A 22,562-nucleotide genomic window follows, 5' to 3' on the forward strand; every position below is an offset into this window, starting at 1 on the left:
TTATTTTTACTCTAAGCATTGCTTTCTTTAGCTGTACCCCATGAGTTTTGGTATGTTGTTTTGGTTTTCATTCATGTCAGGGAATTTTCTGATTCCCTCTATAAGTTCTTCTTTGACTTATTCGTTAATTACGAGTGTATAGTTTTATTTTCACATATTTGTGAATTTCCAAAATTTCCTTCGATTACTGATTTCTAATTGCATTCTATCTGGTCACAGAACACTGTGTGATTTTAATCACTTTAAATTATTGAGGCTTGTCCATGGCCTGAATTTGGTCTACCTTAGAGAATGTTTCATGTACACTTGAGAAGAATGTGTATGGTGTTGTTTTTGAGTGGAATGTTGTATAGATGCCTATTAGATCTCATTAGCCTATAATTTGTTCAAATCTTCTATCTCCTTGTGGATTTTTTCCTTGATTGTTCCATCTAATATCAGAAGGGGATATAATGTCTTCCATTATTGGTTTTGAATTGTTTACTCTTTGATTCTTCCATCATTGTTTTAAATTTTATTTTTTCTGATTCTTTATGGTTCCTCTTTGCATAGTGTCTTTTTCCTTCCTTCCTTTTACTTTCAGCCTATTCCTATCATTGAACCTAAAATGTTTCTCCTGTAGAGACACTGTTGTCCTTGAACAGGGAGTTTGTGGTGCTGACTCCTAGCACAATTGAAGATCCACATATAACTTTTGACTCCCCTAGAAATTACCTACTGTTAGCCTACTGTTGACCAGAAGCCTTACCAATAACAACAGTCAGTTGACACATATTTTGTATACAGTGTATGTTATTTGGTATGTTACATGTTCCAATAAAGTAAGCTAGAGAAAAGAAAATGTTACTAAGAAAATCATAAAGAGGGGGCCGGTGCCTGGGTGTCTCAGTCAGTTAAGCATCTGCCTTCAGCTCAGGTCATGATTTCAGGGTCCTGGGATTGAACCCCAAGGCAGGCTCTCTGCCCAGCAAGGAGTTTGCTCTCCTCCTCCCGATGCCCCTCCCCTGTGCTTATGTGTGAGCATGCTCACTCTCTTCTTTCTTAAATAAATAAAATCTTTAATAGAAAAAAGGAAATCATAAGGAAAAGAAGAGGAAATACATTTACCAGTACTGTATTTCTTGAAAAAATCATTGGATTTTAAAAAATACAATCTGATAACTCTGCTTTTTGATTGAGCTGTTTAATCTGTTCACATTTAATATTACTGATATTGTTGGATTTACAACTGCTATTTTGCTTTTTGTTTTCTATAGATCTCATGCCTTTTTTGTTCTCTTGAATTCTTTTAAATTTAAGTGAATTCTTTTGAATTAAGTGAATGTCTTCCAGTGTAGTATTTTGAGTCCTTTAATCATTTTTGAATTATGTATCTTGAGTTATTTTCTTAGTATTTGCTCTAGACTTTGAAGTATACATTTTAACGTAGAAGAATCTAATTCTCAGTTTACTTACTTTCAGCAAAATATACTTTTCTCCTGTATAGTTCCATTTTTCTCTCTCCCCACTTTTTGCTATTATTACACATCTTATGTCTATATATTATAGAAACCCAACAATATATTGTTATAATTTTTACTTTATATAATCTCATGCTTTGTATTTTTTATTAATTAATTAATTAACTCATTTGAGAGAGTGAGAACACATGTACAAGTGAGGGGAGAGGCAGAGGGAGAGGGACAAGCAGACTCTCTGCTGAGCATAGAGACTGATGTGGGGCTCAGTCCCAGGATCCTGAGATCATGACCTCAGCTGAAGGCAAACTAAACAGATGGAGCCACCAAGGTGCCACTAATCATATGTCTTTTCAATTGTATGCTGAGAGAAGAAAAGAGAGCAAATACATATTTATAGAATTAATTATATTAGCCTTTCTATTTTTCATTCTTTTCTTGTATTCCTTTGGATTTGAGTTCCCATATGGTGTTATTTCCTTACTCTAGTACAGCTTTCCTCTTACCTGCTTTCTATATGTTGTTATTGCAAATATATAAAATTTTTGGACGTTATTAGTCCAACAGTACATTGGTATGCATATTGTTTTATTGAATTATTCTCTAAATCAGTTATGAAAAGAAAGGGGAATTAACTGAGTTTTCACACAATTAGAAAGCTGGCATAATTTTTAAGTGTGAATTTCTTTTGTTAACAGAGCCAAGAAAGTAACGGCTATCTGGGACACCTGGGTGTCTCAGTGGTTGAACATCTGCCTTTGGCTCAGGGTGTGATCCCAGAGTTCCAGGATCGAATCCCACATCAGACTCTCTGAATGGAGTCTCCTTCTCCCTCTGCTTGTGTCTGCCTCTCTCTCTCTCTCTCTCTCTCTCTGTCTCTCATGAATAAATAAAAACAAAATCTTTAAAAAAAAAAAAAGAAGAAAAAGTAACAGCTATCACTTAACTTTGTGTAAACAAAGTAAATTGTAATTAAGATTGAGAGAGATAAGTTTAAAGAACAATCATTTGGGATCCCTGGGTGGCGCAGCGGTTTGGCGCCTGCCTTTGGCCCAGGGCGCGATTCTGGAGACCCGGGATCGAATCCCACATCGGGCTCCCGGTGCATGGAGCCTGCTTCTCCCTCTGCCTGTGTCTCTGCCTCTCTCTCTCTCTCTGTGACTATCATAAAAAAAAAAAAAAAAAAAAAAAAAAAAAAAAAAGATTTAAAGAACAATCATTTGATCTAAATGAAAAGTCATGCTTTATAGAGTAATATGTAAAACCTCTCCATCTGCTTTACTTAAATTGGTCTTAGAGCTAATCATAAGCAGGGGCAGCGACATTGAATATTTCTTCGACTTCCACCCAAGACTGAAGGAGTTAGTTGTCTCTAACTATTCCTGTCTGAGCGCACTTTTTTTCCTGTGAGTGGCTTGGGTGTTGTCTTTGAGAATATAGTATCAGTTACAGCCCATCCAAAAGTGGGTTACTGGTCAAAGTCTTTCAGACTTAACTACATGTTAAATTGGCAGCTGGGTTCTCTGCACATGCATCTCATAGTGCTTGACAAGATAATGGCAGAACCTAAAAGTGAAAATCCTGCTACTGCTACCGTTAAAAAAAATAGCACTGAATAAGAAAAATCTAAAAGAAATAATAAATTGAGTGGACACTGTGACAATAGGCATACATTGGGACTGTCTCAGACAAACTGACACACAAAGACACTTTACCAGAGATGTGTTTTTTCAAAAACCTTCTAACTCCAAACTCGGGATTACTGTTGTCCCATCAAAAGACTATGCCCTCAATATGATTCACTTGTTTGTGACTGTTTAGTAATTTCTACAGCATTACGTACGTGGAAAGAATGTGAAGCATTCTTCCTAGTTGGTTTCATTCATTTGGCATTTCTTTTTTGTGGAACATTTTCTATTCATCTTAAAACTTTTATTAAATTTTGTATGCCTTCGTTTTTAAACTAAAGACATGTAATAAGTTCCCTGAATTATTCTCCCTTAAATTAGTTCTTTTGTTACTTTAATAAAAATATATAGTAATTAAAAATGAAGTTTAGGAATGAAAGGAAGGCAGTATCTACTTATGTTTGATAAAAATGGATTATTTGAATATGATTATAATAATACTTTACATTCTATTACAGGATTAGTTAAAAGGATTTACTGTATGTCTTAGGACTATTTACTGGAGCTTTGAGAGATAGGTAAGTGACAAGCATTTTTTGAAGAGATATTTCTGAGACATTAAATAATTTGATCTCATAGATTCCTAACAAAGTTCCTGACAAAGTGATTTAATTCTTTTTCTCTTTAGAAAAACATTAGTAGAAATATCATGTTTACATGAATCTTAATGTTTCTCTAATATCTGATAAGTCATATTTTCCAGGGAGCTGAGTGTTATTCTCTGTCATATTTATCATGAAGACATCTAATAAGACGCACAAGTTTGGCATGTTCCAGAACTGAAAGCACTAAAAAGAAAAAAAAAATCAATACATGCAATGTGGTACTTGGATTAGACCTTACAACTGAAAAAAGGTGTTAGTGAAAAATCCAAATAAGCCTGCAGCTTAATTAATGGCAGTATATCAGCATTAATTCCTTAGTCTTGACAAAACCATGACGATGTGAGATGTAACTTCAGGGGAAATTGAGTGAGAGGTATAAGGGAATTCCATAGTATCCTTGCAACTTTTCTGTAAATCTAAAATTATTCCCAAATAAAAATTCAGTTAAAGCAGAAAAAAAAAATCAAGCTTTATTTATTTGAAAATTGTAGTTTTGCAGTAGCTTTTCTCTGTAATAATTTGAAAAATTAGAATTATCACTTACCTTTAAAAAATTCAGACCATGAATAGAGGTACGAGGAAATAATGTGACTATAGGTTTCATTTCACAGGAGGCGTGGGATTTTGGGTTTTGGGTATTGGCTTGGTGTTTGTGACTGTCTGCTTATGCCTGGTTACATACTTGCTTTTTGATTCTTTTAAGGTGCATCCATGCCCTTTGGTAGTTTAGTGCAGTACTTTTATATTAACATAAGCAGGTTCTAGGTGTACTGCCTTTTTTTCCCTTTTCTTCTCTTTAATGTACTGTTGGAGGCAAAAAAGCCCAGTGATGGGCCTTCATTGTGGGGTTGAGATGCTCTCAGTGCAGTGTTGTTCATTTAGACCTGTGTGAGCTACTAGGTCAAGTACAAGACACAGTTGACCTATTGTTAAGGAGTATGAATAAAGATGAATGTAACTTTTAAATAACCATTTCTGTAATTGAGCTACAATAATTGATTGCTGTCAGAGAATAGAAACTCTCAGTTTCAAAAATGAACTCTAGCAGTATAACTCTTAAATTTCTATAAATATTAAAAGACTACCAGAATGGAACTCTGTAGTTTGCTGAAACTATTATATAACTTTTCATTAATAAAAGTAAAATAGCCATGCTGGTCTCATAAATGGTTTCCTGCTTCTGTTGCCAACTTTAATGATTTTAGTTAAACTTAAATTTCATAAAGGGAAATAGAAATATATTATACTTAAAGGATATAGACATGTAAAACAACAACAGGCCTGAGTGACTGTTGCAGAATACTTACTAGGCTTAGAGGTTTCTGTTTTACTTGATGGTATTTATTCAGAATTGGTGTTAATCAATGTCATGTTAATAAAATTGACATCTTTATCTCTTAGTTGTGTAATGTAATTTTGCCAAATCTTGGTAGGGAAGTTCAGAAAAATGGAAGAAAGCTTTTTCAGGACACGTTTAAATTCTATTGATAACATAATAGTTCGTATATTTAAAAAAAATCTTCTTATATTATTCTTTTTGCTAGGAGAGCACTAAAAATGTTTTTCAGAGACATATTTTATCATTCAGCTGACTGTCTTTTTGTGGTTCTCTAAAGTATAAATGAGAGTAGTTAATATGTATTGAGCACTGTCTATGTACCAGCACTTTACTTGGAGTGATCCCATTTAACCTTCACAAATACAAAAATAGTTTGGAATTCCCTTTATAGATGTGGTGGGAAAGTAACAGATGTCTCCAGGCCAACACTGAGGCTTTGATGCAGAAAGAACAGGTACCCATGGTATGCAGTACCTACTGTTTGGTTCATAATGTTACCAGCTTCCAGGAAGTCCTTAATCCATGGATATGTGGTAAACTTCAGAGTACTTTAACTCTTCTGGGGAAAAGGATGTCTGACTACACTGGGTGACCTAGACCAGATTTCCCTGGGGTGACTAGCCTGGAGTATAATCTCTTGTTCTCTGTTCCAGCCTTGATCTGGCTCATTGTACAGTTCCCTAACATGTCAGTGGTTCTCTGTCACCTGATTAACTGCTGAACACTCACTCATTGTGTGCTTCATTGATCATAAGCCAAGAAGTCTTGGCAGCTCTGGGGAACATGATCTCAGCGTGTCTCCTGGTCAGTGTTGGGCAACTAGAAGTTGTTAGTTGGGGTGAAAATTTGGATTCAGAAGCCAAGACACATGCCAGAGGCCAGAGATCTGGTAATTGAGCAGCTGACACGTGAAATTCAGCTATCCAGACTCAGTAAATAGGATAGGAGTCAGAAATAGAGTAGGCACATGACTTTGAAAGGTGGTTTTTAAAGATTATGATGGGTGGCTATGTACTTTGTGGATAAACACTTGAACAATGTGGGCTTTAGGAGTCCTGCCCACCTCACAGTCAAATCCACATATAACTTTTGACTCTACTAAAACTTAACTACGAATAGCCTATTGTTGACAGGAAGACTTGCTAATAATGTAAGTAGTCAATTAACATATTTTGTACATTATATGTATTATATACTGTATTCTTAAAATAAGTTGGAGAAAAGAAAGTGTTATTAAGAAAATTGTAGGGAAAAAAAAAAGAAAATTGTAGGGAAAATACATTTATAATGCAGTACTATACCCAAACAATGATAACAATAACAAAACAATCACACAGTTTAAACCCATGCTTTTCAAGGGTTAATTGTAATTCCAGTTGTTTTTTTTGAAGAAGAATAAGAGTTATTAACTTATACTGTGCAAAAATCTCTCTCTAACTTCTCCCCATCAATTCTAACTGTATCTTTCTGTAGCTCTAAATCTTTAGTTCCTCTTACACTTGAAAGCATAAAATGCACATAAAATTATGAAGTCTTCTTTTCTATCTTCTCTTCCTCCTGATCTCTAAAAGTTGGTATTCTCCAGGGCTTAGTCTTTGGCAACCTTCTACATTTATCCCTGTATGGACTCATCTGACCTCTTGTTTTAAATGCCTCTGTTCTCCCAGGTTTATTCTTTACCTTGATCTTTCCTGTGAACTTCAGGGTCATATCTATGGCTGCCTATTCAACATCTATTTGAAAGTCTTTTTTTTTTTTAATTTTTTAATTTTTATTTATTTATGATAGTCACAGAGAGAGAGAGAGAGGCAGAGACACAGGCGGAGGGAGAAGCAGGCTCCATGCACCGGGAGCCTGATGTGGGATTCGATCCCGGGTCTCCAGGATCGCGCCCTGGGCCAAAGGCAGGCGCCAAACCGCTGCACCACCCAGGGATCCCTCTATTTGAAAGTCTTAATAAACATTTCAAACTTAACATGTTTGAAACAGAACTCTAGAACTCTCTTCCCCAAATTTGTTTCTTCCCTCCTTCTTCATCTCACTAAGTGGTCCACATAGTTGCTTACGCCAAAAACTAGAGGCCATCTTGAGTTTTCTCTTTCCTTCTTAACCCAATTCCAGTCCAATCAGTTAGGTTATATACCCTCCTTTCAACATATATCCCAAATACTCCTGTATTACCACCCCTCTACTTCTTCCTAATATAATACAACCTGTCATCATCATCATAAGTTACCTGGGTGATAGCAGCAGCCTGGCTCTCCTTATTTCCTCCTTGTACCTCTCCAGTCAGTTCTCCATATGGGGTCAAAAGTGTTTTTTTTTTTTTTTTTTTTTTTTTTTTTAACGTTAAACAGTTCCTGTCATTTTCCTTTCCAGAACCCTTGAGTGTCTACCCCTCACACTCAGGATAAAACCCTGTCTTACCATGTTCTACCAGCCCCTGCAGACTTTATCTTCTATCATTCTCTGTCTTGCTCACTCTGCTCTAGCCACAGTGGCCTTTTTTGCAATTCCTTAAATTCTCTAAGTCCATTGGAATCAACTAGATCCTTCTTACTCCCTACCCTACACCCTCATTCCAACCTGTTCAGCTTCCAGCCTGATACTCATGGAGGTAGATTTAGAACAAAGGTACATGTCTAAGGCTCTTTAGTGTATGTAGTAAGTGAAGTTACACTAGAAATTTTGCAGCTCTATTATTCTAAGTTTCTGTAATTTGCATTTTTCTTTCTTTCTTTCTTTCTTTCTTTCTTTCTTTCTTTCTTTCTTCTTTCTTTCTTTCTGAGAGAGAGAGTAGATTTTGGGGGAGAGCACAGGGGAGGGAGAAAAATGGGGAAAGACTCTCAAGTGGACTCTGCAGAAGCCAGATACAGGGCTTGATGTCACAACACTGAGATCATGGCCTGAGCCAAAACCAAGAGTTGGATGCTTAACTGAGCCACCCAAGCACCCATCCTGCATTGCTTTCAAGTGGAAGAGGAACTGGAGATTTAGAACTGTAGAAAGACATAGCTAGACCCAATGGGAGAAGCAACAGAGAGAATTTCTGCTTAGTATAATGAGCACTATAATGAATAAGTTGGCAGCAATTACATCTACATGCAAATAAACTGGGCTCCTTTACTGGACCATGAGTTCTCCAGCCCTGGCAGAGAATGATTGAGGCTGATCAGGTTGAGGCCCCAAAGATTTGTGGAGGGAAAATATGCTGGAGTAGAGGATGAGAGAACTGATAATTGCATCTTCCTAATTCAGATTACATAAGTTTAAAAAAATTTTTTTTTTCATATAGCACTCATTCTCAGAGTCTTCCTCAGATATATTCTCCTGTATTTGTTTTTTTTTTTTTAATTTTATTTATTTATGATAGTCACAGAGAGACAGAGAGAGAGGCAGAGACATAGGCAGAGGGAGAAGCAGGCTCCATGCACCAGGAGCCTGACGTGGGATTCGATCCCGGGTCTCCAGGATCGCGCCCTGGGCCAAAGGCAAGCGCCAAACCACTGCGCCACCCAGGGATCCCTATTCTCCTGTATTTGTATTGGAAACTTTTACCAATAAAGGGTAAGCACTTCTCGGTGAAGTTTCCAATAGTTGAAGACAAAGAAGAGCTACTTTCCAGGTTGACTCCAGTCAGATTGGCCAGGACCTCATTTAAGGAAATTACTATGAGGCATTTCTCTTTCTTCCATTTTTTTAATTTAAAATTTATTTTGATTAATTTTTGCTCTAAAATAAATAACACATATATGCACAAATTCCCTGATGGATTTCAGTTATTAAACAAAAGTTTACTGAGTCGCAGAAGTAAAGAGAATAAATAATATGTAGTAATAGCCTGTTTTGGGTTTTTTTTTTTTTTTTGGAAATAGCCTTTGATCAGAGTTTACTAGAAATGGAAAATTTACCCCATAATTTCTCTTATATCAGAAGCCCTTTGAGAATTAATGATCATGTTTGAATGTTTCCTTGAGGATGAAATAACCATTCCCTTATCTTGAAAGGCAAAAATATGACTTAATAAAGAAGTTTGTTATCAATGATTTAAGTTAGGCCTGGATAACTCTATTCATGCAAATTCCAGTTTCTTATAACCCCTGGACTATAGAACTTGGAATAATAATATAATAAAGAATAATTTTCAGGGTCTCTGGATACTAAAGTACTGTACTTTATTCCTTTGGTAGCTAGGACCTAAGTAATAGGATGGCACATTGCCCCCAGCCTGACAGCTTCCTGCAGCACCAGAGCAGGAAGCACACCTGGCACAGTGCTTGGCAGGCCAATATGAAATTAGTGCTGTGATGAATATACTGTCCTGGCTAAGGAAGGCCTAAACTCCTTAACATGTTTTCACCTTGCATCTCATCTTGTTTCTCTATCTTTCCTGGGTTTCTGACTTTGCTGCCTCCTTTCCCCATTACATCTATTTCTGTCTTTTAGATTTGACTCCTGTTCCTTCTTGGTCCCTATGTTGACTTTACCCAAACAAAACTATTGCTCTGATTCAAAACATACAGTTTGGATTGTCTCCTGTATTGATATTCCTGTCTTGACATGAGCCAGGGATTCTCCTACGTGGAGAGATAGACAGTAGTACCTCCTTGGTTGTAAAGGTAACATGAGCATTGCATATGCATCATGGTTCTTGACCTCTTCCACCTGGGCAATTAAGATTAATTTTTGCATCTGGCCTTAGCAGAAGATTAATATATCCATGTTCCTTTTAAAACTGATAATGAAATAATATAGGAAGAAAGAGAAGATGCAATTTTTAAATGTAATGTACTTTTCTCTGTGAAACTCATCTATTTAGGACAGATCCTAGAATCAAGGATGAGAAGATAAAGAGACTTTTAAACTACATACAGAAGATGTTTGAAAATTCAAACCTTAAAATGGTATATCAGGTTCACTTAGAGCCTCTTTATTTACTAATTTCTCCTTTTATTTGCAAGCACATAAATAACACCATATTCTAAGTGCTTTATCTGTTTTAGCTAACTTAATCCTCATAGAAATCCTGTGAGGTATTTATTACTATAATCCTCATTTAACAGATGAAGAAACTGTCTCAGACGGGTTACATCATTGCCCATAGTACACAGCTAGTTTTGTCAGAGCTGGGATTCAAGTTCAAGTGTACAACCACTTGCTATACTGATCTGTGAATTCTGTAACTCCTATTTCCAAGAAACCTGATTAACTGGTATCTCACAATAGGTTAGAAGTTTCAAAAATTTTTAAAAAAGATTTTATTTATTCATGAGAAACACAGAGAGGAGAGAGAGAGAGGCAGAGACACAGGCAGAGGGAGAAGCAGGCTCCATGCAGGGAGCCTGACGTTGGACTTGATCCCGGGTCTTCAGGATCACTCCCTGGGCTGAAGGTGACGTTAAACCGCTGAGCCACCTGGGCTGCCCAGAAGTTTAAAATTTGAAAGAGAACATAAGGGTAGTTCCATTATAATGTTATCATAGAAAAATAATTATTATAGCAAAATAATTGAAAATAGTACAGAAGTTCAATAATGATAAACTAGAGCACTGCCTTTCAAACTTTAATGTACATATGAATCACCTGGATATCTTATTAAAATGAGATTTTGATGAAGTCTCTGGTGGGGCCCAAGATAATTACATTTCTAACAAGTTCCCAGGTAATGCTGATACTGATCCATGGACCCCACTCTGAGTAGCAGGGAATTTCAGTACCTTCATATTATGTTTGTTAAGAGCAGGTCTGGGACTAAGGAGAGAGAGGTGCCTCACTCACCTCTCTTTAGCCCCATTCCTGGCTAAGGATCATGTTTTAAAAGACCATTAAGTGACTCTTAGTTATGCTTATCACGTAATTAGAAGAAAATTCAAAAATGAAATTTGCACTATTACTCAATTTGTTTTAAAAAAGGTATAAACTGGGTTTATGACAGCCTAGGCTTGGAGGAAACATTTGCTTCCTGCCACCTACATGTGTCTTCAGCCTCCCCAAAAACATCTCATTTTTTTCTCAATAAATGTATCAACTATTCAGTGGTGTGTGGGGGCCTCAGATTGGGCATCTACCGATACAAATAGTAAAGCACAAATATTTTTAAGAAAAAAGGTAGTGAAATAAATACTTTTTAATGTAATTGTGGTTTGGATGTAGAGAGTCCTACTTTTAGTATTTATTGATATTATTACCTTTTAAGCTTAAGTTTTTTTTTTCTTTTAAAAAAATATTTTATTTATTCATGAGACACACACACAGAGAGAGAGAGAGAGAGAATGAGAGAGGCAGAGACATAGGCAGAGAGAGAAGCAGGCTCCATGCAGGGAGCCTGATGTGAGACTCAATCCTGGGACTCCAGGATCACGCCCTGAGCCAAAGGCAGGCACTCAACCGCTGAGCCACCCAGGCATCCCTCAGCATAAGTTTCTTGAGAAGCAAAATCTGTGCTTTTTCTGTATTAAGTTCCTGATGTGTGTGTGTGTGTGTGTGTATGTATAAATAAAATAAGTACCCTTTAGTGTCGCTGCCCCCTTTTTTAGTGAGATATGCCAAGCAGGTTTTTAAAGGGAGACCAGTTTTCCTTTCAAGCTTTAAAGCTCAGTAATGTGAATCTAGAAGTGAGTATCTTTTGCTATGGAGCAGGGAAGGAAGTAGTGAGGAAGCAAGATAGGAAAGTCTGATACATTTAAATCTCATTCTCCGGGAGAGGACGGTGTTGGGCACAGAAAGAATTCCTGAAATCTGCAGATTCTTGAGGATCTGACTGAACACCAAACTGTGCATTCAGTTTGAAACCCCTAGAAGCTGCTAAGGACAAATTGAAAGAAGTGGAAATTTACCAGGTCTTCATAAGAATGAGCGCTGGAATAAAGGTTCCTCTACACAAGTTATAAAAGAGCTTAAAACCAAGTCTCAAAAGAATCATGTTAATCCACAAGTAATTTAAGTGTCTAGCAGAAGTTTAACACTCTATAAATTAATATAACAAAATCTGGCACTCAGCAACATAACATTCACAGTAAATTGCATCCAGTCAAGCATTACTTGATAAAAAAGCAAGAGAAAAAATCTCATGACCAGGAGACAGTAAAAATAGACCCTAAAATGACAGAGATGGTATAATTAGCAGACAAGTACATTAAAACAGCTCTTGTAAATATGGTCCATATAAATAAACATAATGAGAAATGAGATATAAAATATAAAAAAAAATAATTGAGTCATCCAGAGATTGAAAAATACAGTTAATGAGGTGGGATTAGTGCACATTAGATCTTTTAGGAGAAGAGATTAGTGAACTTGAAAACACTGAGAATTCAGTTAAAAGGATAGAGAGAAAAAAGATTGAGAAAGATGAACAGTAACTTGATTCCCTATAGGATAAATCCTGTGGTTCTAACATAAGTGTAAGTGGAGTCTCAGAATTTTCGTAGGGAGGGCAAAAGAGAAAAAAATTTAAATAAATAATGGATGAAATTTCCCCCAATTTGAGGTAAACTCTAAACTCGCAGATTTAAAAAGTAAATAGACCCCAGGTAAGATACACACACTATCTCCCAAGGCACATCATAAGACAATTGCTGAAAATCAGTGATAAAGAGAAAATTTTGAAAGCAATCAGAAGGAAAAAATACATTCAGAAGAATAAAGTTAAGATTTTAGACAGCAGACTTATCTGTTTGAACTAGAATGCAATTTAAAGCATTTTTTGAGTGCTAAAAAAACTGTCAACCTAATATTCCAAAGCTAAGAAAAATATTTTAGGAAATCGAGGAAAAAAACATAAGGGAGAAAGAGCTCTTTTAGGCAAAAATTGAGACTTATGACCAGCAGACTTACATTATAAGAAATATTAAAGGAATTTCTTCAAGCAAAAGAGAAATGGTAACATGAAAATTTAGACTATAGAGGAATAAAAAAATCCGTGAAATGGCTCATAAAGGTTTTTTTCATTGTATTCTAAGTTTTTTTAAAGGTAACTGAGGCAAACAATAATAACATCTGTCTAGTGGGGTTATAACGTGTAAAAGTAAAGTGTATGACAACAATAATTCAAAGAAAGGGATAGGAGAAAGGAAGCATATTGTGGTAAGAGTCTTAGACATGAAAGTGTAATGGTTTTTGAAGGTAGGTTATAATAAGTTAGAGGACATTCACTGAAAAGATTGGAAAAACAGTTTTAACTAATAAAAAACCATTGGTGGATATGAAATGAATTCCTAAAAAAAAATAATAATCCCAAAAAAGATAAGAAAAAAGGGGGAAAGGAACAAAGAACAGAAGGGACAAGTAGAAAACGTGCAATAACATCGTAGAACTACATACAGCCATATCAATAAACGCATTAAATATAAATGATGTACTCTAATTAGAAGGCAAAGATTGTCAGATTGAATAAAAAAGTAAGTAAACTCTGTGTTGTTCTCAAGAAACTGTTGAGATGGATTAGAGAAAGGGTGGAAAAATATATACAATATAAGTCTTAAGTATAAGAAACCTTGGGGTGGCTATATTAATGTCAAAGTGGGCTTCAAAACCAGTGATGTTAGTAAGGTTAAAAAGCGACACTTCATAATGATAAATCGTTCGATTCTCCAAAAAGAAATAATAACTTTAAATTTAAATGCAACCAGTATACTGCATTGTCAAAATACATGAAGCAGAAACTGATAGAGTTGAAAGAATACATTGAGTAATCTTCTATAATAGTTGGACATTTCAACAGTGATACAAGTAATTGATGGGACAAGTACAAAGAATATCAGGAATGATATAGATGTGTTTATAACAACACTGTAAGCTAATGTAATTCCATTGGCATTTATAAATCATTCCATTCAAGAATAGCAGAGCATATCTCCAAGTGCACATGGAACATTCATCAGCATAGCCCACCATATGCTAATATATAAAACAAGTCTTATTAAGTTTAAAACAATGAAATTAGGCATAGTGTGTCCTCTGACTCCAACAATTAAGTTAGAAATCAGTGTCAGGTATCTGAAAAATCCTCAATATTTGTGATTACACCAAATGCTTCTAACACATTGGTTAAAAAATAAATAAAACAGGGAAATTAAAGTTGTTTTGAAGTGAACCAGAATGAAAACATAAAAATCTGTGGGGTTTAGCCAAAGCAGTGCTCAGACAAATATTTAACTTTAAATGCATGTATTAGAAAAGAAAAAAGGTATAACATAAACGATCTAAATATTCACTGTAAGAAGTTAGAAAAGGAAGAACGAATTAAAACCAAAGTAAATAGAAGGAAGGAAATAATCAACAGGAACAGAAATCGAAGAGAAAATTGAGGAAAACAAAAGCAGTCTTTTTGAAAAGATGAATAAACCTCTAGCTAGTCTAATCAAGAAAAATGAAGGAAGAAAACACAAGTTGGTAAATATAACCTCAGAATTGAAAGAGGGGATGTATTACATACTATTACATATTCTACAGAAATTAAAAGCTTATAGAAAGAATATTACAAACATCTAGAAATAAGTTTGACAACTTTGATGAAACAGATTAATTCCTTGGAAGACACACATTACCGAAATTGATTCCAGAAGAAGTATAAAGTTAGAGTACTAGCATATCTTTTAAAGAAATTCTTAGTTAAAAACCTTGCCATACAAACAAAGCAAACTAGAAACAAAACCAAAAGAATTCCAAGCCCATACATATTTTAACTGATAAATTCCATCAAACATTTAAAGGAAATAATTCAGAAAATAGAAGAAGAAGGAACACTTCCCAGCTTATTTTAGGACATCAGCATTATGTTAATACCAATCAAGTTAAAGACATTACAAGAAAATTATGGACAAATATCCTTCATGAACATAGATGAAAAGTTTCTAAAAGTTAGCAAATCAAATCCAACAGTAATAAATGAGTTTATTCGGGGCATATAAGGTTGGTGTAACATTGGAAAATCCCCTAGCATAAGTCATCACTTTAATAGGAAAAATGGGAAAAAAGCTGTATGATCCTGTGAATAGTTGCAGAGAAAACAATGGACTAAATTCAAGAGCCATTCATAAAATGAATCTCTTAGAAGGGAACTTTCTCAGCCTGACAAAAGACATCTACATAAAACTTCTAGCTAAAATCTCATTAATTTCACAAGTTAAGAATGCATTCCCCCTAAGATAAGAAACAGGGCAAGGATGCCCACTCCCCTCCTTATGTCTTTCTAACACTGTGATGGAGATCCCACTGTAATAGACAATAAAAAGAAATAAATGGTGTACAGATTGGCAAAGTAGAAATAAAAATCTTTATTTTCACATAACATGATCATATATAGAGAAAATGCTGAGAAATCTCAAAAGCCATTAGAATTTATCTTTGAATTTAGCAAGATTGCAGGACACAAGGTAGATATACAGAATCACTTGTATGTGTATATACTAGCAATGAAAAATTGGAAATTGAAAATTTTAATGTATATGGAAATACAAAGGACCTAGAAAAAAAGAATTGACAAAGAAGAACAGTATTGGAAAGTTTCCATTACCTAATTTCAAGACTTCCTCTACTTAAAAAAAAATTATTTATTTTAGAGAGTATGTGTGAGGCGGAGAAAGGCAGAGGGAGAAGGAGAGAATCTTAAATAGGTTCCCTGCTGAGTGTAGAGCCCAACGCAGGGTTTGGTCCTGTGACCCCTGAGATCATGACCTTTGCCAAAATCTGGAGTTGGATGCTCAACAGACCAAGCCAGCAAGGTACCCCAAGGCTTTCTCTACATTTTAAACCTTCTTCTTTAAAGCCACAGTGATCAAAGCAGTGTTGGCCTAAAGTAGACCTACGTATCAATGGAATAGAGAATGCAGAAATAGACCCACATATATATGGTCAATTGATTTTTGATAATGATGCCAAGGTGATTAAATGGAGAAGGGGTAGTCTTTTCAACATACAGTTCTCGAACACCTGGACATCCAAATGTAAAAAAGTTAACCTCAACCATTACCTCTTCATGTACAAAAATATCTTAAAAAGAATCATGGATCTAAATACAGCAGCCTAAAACTACAAAACTTTAAGAAAAAAAATCACAGAAAAAAATATTCATGAACTTGGGGTGGGCAAAGATAACTTAGGACACAAAAAGCATGAGCCATAAAAAAATTTGACAAATGAGACTCTATCAAAATTTAAAACTTCTATTCTTTGAAAGACATCATTAAGAAAAAGAAAAGGTAATCTTTAAACAGAACATACGCACAATACATATACCTGACAGATGACTTGTGACCAGAATATATAAAGAACTTTTACAACTCATTAATAATAAGACAACCCAGTTAAAAAAATATGCACAAGAAAATAATGAATGGCTAGTGCAGCACAGGAAAAGAGATGCAACATCATTAGCCCTCAGAAAAAAAGCAAATCAATACAATGAGATACTACTGTAGATTCATCAGAATAGTTAAAATTAAAGATTAAAAAAGAGCAAGTGTTAGCTGAGATGTAGACCAATTGGATTTTCATATATTTTGCCATGGGGAAGTTAAATGATAAAACCATTTTAGAAAAAGTTTGGTAGTGTTTTAAAGGCAAATATATTATTACCATAAGATGCAACAATTTTACTCTTACTTACCCAAAAGAAATGAAAACCAATTTATACACACACCTGTTCCTAAATGTTCATAGCAGCTTTATTGATAAGAGCCTCAAGCTAGGACCATCAACTAGTGATTTGATAAACACATCGTGGTATATCCATGCAGTGGAATACTACCTGCCAATAAAAGGGTATAAAGTACTGATATACAACATGAATGACTCTCAGAAACATTATGCTGTGTAATATAAAACAGACACAAAAGAATACAAATTCTATGATTCCATTTACTGCTTTGGATTACTGCATCAAAAGTGTTAGAAAAGGCAGATCTCCTCAATGGTGACAATAAGCTGACAAGCTGTTGCCTACATCTGAGAGTTCAGTGTAATTGACCTGGATTGGGTATGAGAAAATTTTTTGGCATGATGAGTGTGTTCTGGTGGTGATTGTATGGGTATGTAATATATATTATAATATATAATATATACAAACATATATTTATATTATATATAATATATACAAACAATATATTTATATTATATAATATATTTATATTATATATTTATATTTATTTATAAATATTTATATTAATTATATTATATATAATATATATGTTTGTATAATGCATGCAAGTGTACATATTTTATTTACATATTTTATTGTATATGAACTATATTTTGGTAATTTTTTATTTTTTAAAGACTTATTTGAGAGAGACAAAAAGTGTGAGCAGGGGGAGGGGCAGAAGAGGAGGGAGAAGAAGAGGGAAAGGATACCAAACTGACTGTGCTGAGTGTGGAGCCCCATGCTGGGCTTGATCTCACAACTCTGAGATCACGACCTGAGCTGAAACCAACAGTTGGACACTTAACCAACTATGCCATCCAGGCGCCCCTGAATCTCTGTTATGACAGAGGGTTTATACACCAATCCAAAGGAAAGGACTCAACAATTCCAAGTTTTTCTCTATATAATTTTGAGCCATATCCAATATTTTAGTGTGTAGTCTCAATTAAAATAATTATTTGGGAGAATATCTCTCAAAGTTCAACTTACTTTTAAACTTTAGGTACTAATTATTAATACATTGATATACAGGTTTTCTTCAACTTACAGTGGGGGTTATGTCCTGATAAACCCATTGTAAGTTGAAAATATCTTAAGGTGACAGTGCATTTAATACATGTAACCTACAAAACATCATAGCTAGCCCAGCCTACTTTAAACATGTATAGAACAGTTATATTAGCCTGCTGGGCAAAATCCTCGAAATCAAAGACTATGTTGTAATAAAGTGTTGGATATCTCATGTAATTTATTGGATGATCTAGTGAAAGTGAAAAACAGAATGGTTTTAAGGATATTGGTTGTTTATCCGTGATTGCATGGCTGACTGGGAGCTGTAACCTGCTGCCCCTACTCAGCATCATGAGCGTTCAGTGTTATTGTTATCAGTTTTTCAGTGTTCTATTGTTAACCTGGAAAAAGCCAAAATTCAAAATTTGAAGTACAGTTTCTACTAGAATTCTATTTTGTTTTCAGCTTTTCTATAATTATTTTTTTGTCTAGTCTGTCAAAGGCTTAAAGATACAAATCAGTGATTTATTTTATTAATTTTCCTTATATCAGTTTTTGTTTGGAATGTGTGTTAACATCTCAATTGAGAATTACAGGGGATCCCTGGGTGGCTCAGCGGTTTGGCGCCTGCCTTTGGCCCAGGGTGCAATCCTGGAGTCCCAGGATCGAGTCCCGTGTCAGGCTTCTGGCATGGAGCCTGCTTCTCCCTCTGCCTGTATCTCTGCCTCTCTCTCTCTCTCTATGTCTATCGTGAATAAATAAATAAAATCTTAAAAAAAAGAGAGAGAGAGAGAATTATAACTTTCATCAGAATAATAGGACTTTCTTCCTAATTTTTGCTCTGTGCTTTGTGTTTTAGCTGACATGAATATTGTTACCTTAGTTTATATTTTCCAATATGTCTTTATACTTATTTTATTTGTCCTTTCTTTGTCATGTCTTTTAGATAATTCCTAAAAGTAGAGTATAGCTAGATTTCATTTTTTAACCTAGTGAGAACCTTTGTCTTTTAAGGATATTTTAACTCGTTTATATTTATTGTCAAATTGATCTAATGGGTTTTACTTCATTGATCTTGTTTTAAGCTTTTTGTTTCAAATTCTTTTTTGGTTTCATTGTGTTTTGGACTTTTTGCTATTTGATTTAAAGTTTATCTTTGCTTAATTTGGTTTTGATTTTTTGAATTTGTGGGAACATTCCCAGTTCCTTACTAGTTAGTTTGTTTTCTAAAATGTCCCTGTCATTACTATATCAAGTAACACAGGGCGTGGCATTTACATTCTCATTGTTTGCTTAGTGACAGAAGCTATCCTCTCACTGCTTTGAGTCTTTGATAGGTTGTTAGCCTCCACTTTAGGTCATGTGATGACCTAAAGTGGGTCCTAGCTCCATTCCCTTTCTGTAATAATGGAGCTCATTTATGGGGCTTCCCCCCCCCTCCCCACTTTTTTTTTTTTTTACAATATACTTGACTATTTAAGGAAGTAGGGTGATAGATAACCCTCTATCTTGTCTTGGAAACAGTGTGGAAGGAAGAAGCCTGTAGTGGTTGCTAGGGTTGCTAGTGGTTGCTTTCTTTAAGAAAACAATGTGTTGCAAAGTTATTTTTAGAGATGGAAGTCTTGTCTTTTTCATATTTTTTTATAGCAGATAATTATGTTGCTGGACTACCAAGATGTAGGGAGTGAGGTGAAGCTGAGAACAGCCTCTCCAGGATTGCAGGTTATGGTGAAGTTCTTGGCAAGAGACTCGTCTTAGTGTGGTATGTGGAAAACACATGAGCTGAGGAGGCAAGAAAGCCTGTTTTCCAGCTTTGGTTCTTTGTTATTCTTTGTGACTGTAGCAAAATGCTCAACTTTTTGGGGGGCCTCAGGCCAGATCTATTAAATAAGAAAGATTACTGTCTGAGATCCTTTCTAACTTTAAAATTCCATGACTGACCAGGGTACCAAGGATAGCAAAGAAGTTTCCATTTGACAGCATTTTTATTTTTAATTTCATTAAGCAAAGAAGTCAGCTTGATTTCATCTTGCAGAGTCAAGAGGAAAAAATCACTTATCTTACTACTTTGAGTAAGGAGAGTTAGAAGAAGGGATCATATATGACTTGTATATTTCTGCTCTGACCTAATATTAGATAAGTGACACATGTTGTGCTGGAGATCCCAATTATAATACCTGGAAGTAGTTTGGTAATAGAATGACTCAGAGAAATGTTAAATCACTACTTTTCCTTAAGAAAATGAGAAGGATATTTATCTACACTCCCAGAAGGTTATTGTAGGATGTATGCTTGTTTTGAGATTGAGAATGCTGGGAGGTAGGCCCACTGTGTGATAATAATTAGACATCAGACTAAAGGTCACACTGAAGGTCTCTTATTGATGAGCTCCTGAGTGGTAAAAAGGCTGCTAGCATTGAATTCATGTTTCACAAGATCAGCAATAGGATGCTGCCCGAGCTGGCTTTTTGTCATAAGCTGAGCTGGGCATGGTTACAAGCTGGGTGAGAAGACAGAATTTTGAAATAATGAACATGTCACAATTGTGAGAGAATGAGGAAACAGTGCTGACTGAATAAAATCTATACAGCAGTCAAAGGGTGACTCTTTTGAAGAAAGGTTTTGTTCTGGCTCAATTCTGGAGGATGAACCACTGACAAAGGCTTCATCCACAGCAGCATGGAAAAGATCATGCAGCAGACATTGGTTGCTTCTCTTCTCTATAGTCATCACGTTGGGGAGTTTTATTTCCCTCTCTACCAAGAGCTTCTAGGGAAAAAAGAGAATTGTTTCATTTCAGAAATGAATTTTGTTCTAGTAAATAAAGACATGTCATGAATAAATCCAAGTAAAATTCAAAATAAGTTAGAAGCTTGGATTAAAAAAATACAGGTGATAGGCTTTTATGAAGTGCCATTGTATGGTAGGCCCACCTAGGAATGCAGAGATCAACATTCAGTGGCTTCTGTCCTCAAAAACTTAACTTGAGTAAAGCAGACAGATAAATAGCTAATACTTTTTTTTTTTTCTTGGTAGAAGACCTTTGTTACTGGTGGTAACAACCTGAATTCTAGACTCTTCTGTGGGACTCTAGATTCCTCTTTTCTTCAGCCTGTACATAGAGGGGTACTGTATGTCTTTATCATGCAGAAAGTTATTCATCTTCTGCTGGGTGATTTGGGTATTGAGTTGCTAAACAGCTCTGTGCAGAGGAATTGATGTCATGGCCATGGGCTTGCAAGGTTAAATTTTTAATACTACGTTTCATTAAGTTTTTATAGAGCGTCTACTCTATGCAAGGCTCAGTGCTAGATGTTTTTTTTTTAAGATTTTATTTATTTATTCATGATAGACACACACACACACACACACACACACACACACACACACACACACAGGCAGAGACACAGGCAGAGGGAGAAGCAGGCTCCATGCAGGGAGCCTGACGTGGGACTCGATCCTGGGTCTCCAGGATCAGGCCCTGGACTAAAGGTGGTGCTAAACCGCTGAGCCACCAGGGCTGCCCTCGGTGCTAGATGTTGAGACTACAAAGTAAGATAGAATCCCTGTTCTCACAACTTTTATAGTCCAAAGGGAGATGAGTAAATGGATAAGTGGAGCCCAGGGTACATGGAGGAATACAGGAGTAACTAAATCATTAGAATGCACAGGAGAGAATGATGCAGGGAGCTTTGAGTGTGTTCTCATAGAACTAAACAATCTCAAAGAACCTATTTCTTCAATGGTTGTAGTAAGCTGTGCTTAAAGCTCTGTTTTTTCCCAAGAGCTGTACATTTCTGATGTTAAAGATAATAATAACAGCCAAGATTTTGGCAGTGTTTTAGTCTATGCCAGGCACAATTCTAGTGTTTTATGTATAACTGGTTAAGTGATCCTACAGTCGTCCTATAAGGTAGGTATTAGTATTAACTAGAAACTGAGGCACAGAGCAGCTGAGTAGCTTGACCAATGACAATTAGTTTGTAGTAGAACTGTTTGTTTCCAAAGTACATGTTCTTAACTACTGTGTGAAGTTAAGCTGTCTAAAATTAAGAGAGTTGACTAGTGGAGGAACCATTGTGCATTTTTGTAGGTACAGCAGCTTAATATTAATGAGTCCATAGCTGAACATCTAGGCGGAAAAAAATATCAATACATATGCTTGTTTTCTAGAAATGAAGCTGCATATTATTATAGTTATTGGAATTGCCCTTTAGCAGCTATAAAACTAGAATATTTTATTTGAAATTTAAGGAAGATACCTTTTGATCAAATACTATTCCCTATTATTTACAGAGAGGGGCTTTTTAAAATTTTGAATATATGTAAAGAGATTGCACAGCCTCCCACAATCACTGAATCCCACAGCTCTTTGAGGTGGGGATTTCCTGTTAATCTCAGTGTCTTCTGGACAAGGAAGAGACTACTTTTTCTATCGCTTATCCATTGAAATGTCGGTCTCTTTTTTACAACACTGGAGGCCTTTAATTTATAAGCTGGATTTGTAAATTGAAGGGGCCCAGTCTGGTTAGGTCTGTGGTGCATGTGGCTTAGCTTCATGCCTGAACCACAGGAGGCCCGCTATTTGCTGCACTGAGGGAGTTAATAAGAGCTTTTGTGACCTGGTTTGCCCACTGTTTATAGGCTCGAATCTAGATGATCTGAAAGAAAAAAGAATGGGATGAAAAAGTCGAAGTTATGGTTGTAAACTAGAAGGGAAGTTAGAATTTTAAAACCAGCGTCAATATAGCACAGACAAGAATTAGAAGTTAGGAAGAGCCTAAGAGAAAAGATTTTTAATTAGAACAGCACTCAAGACAT

At 35.5% G+C, this 22,562-nt stretch overlaps 1 protein-coding gene across 14 annotated transcripts in view; it reads left to right on the forward strand.

The window, feature by feature from the left end:
• ZNF438 (zinc finger protein 438) overlaps positions 1-22,562 on the forward strand; it is a 409,820-nt gene that overhangs the window by 269,661 nt on the left and 117,597 nt on the right. For 3 of the 14 annotated variants that reach the window (XM_041764963.1, XM_041764964.1, XM_041764966.1), the window contains one exon: positions 3,604-3,663. The exons of the other annotated variants lie outside the window; for them this stretch is intronic. The gene's annotated coding sequence lies outside the window, so the exon portion shown is untranslated. The remainder of the gene's footprint in view (positions 1-3,603; positions 3,664-22,562) is intronic. 14 annotated transcript variants of the gene reach the window in all.

The sequence above is a fragment of the Vulpes lagopus genome, chromosome 8 (assembly GCF_018345385.1).
Source record: "Vulpes lagopus strain Blue_001 chromosome 8, ASM1834538v1, whole genome shotgun sequence".
NCBI classification, from domain to species: Eukaryota; Metazoa; Chordata; class Mammalia; order Carnivora; family Canidae; genus Vulpes; species Vulpes lagopus.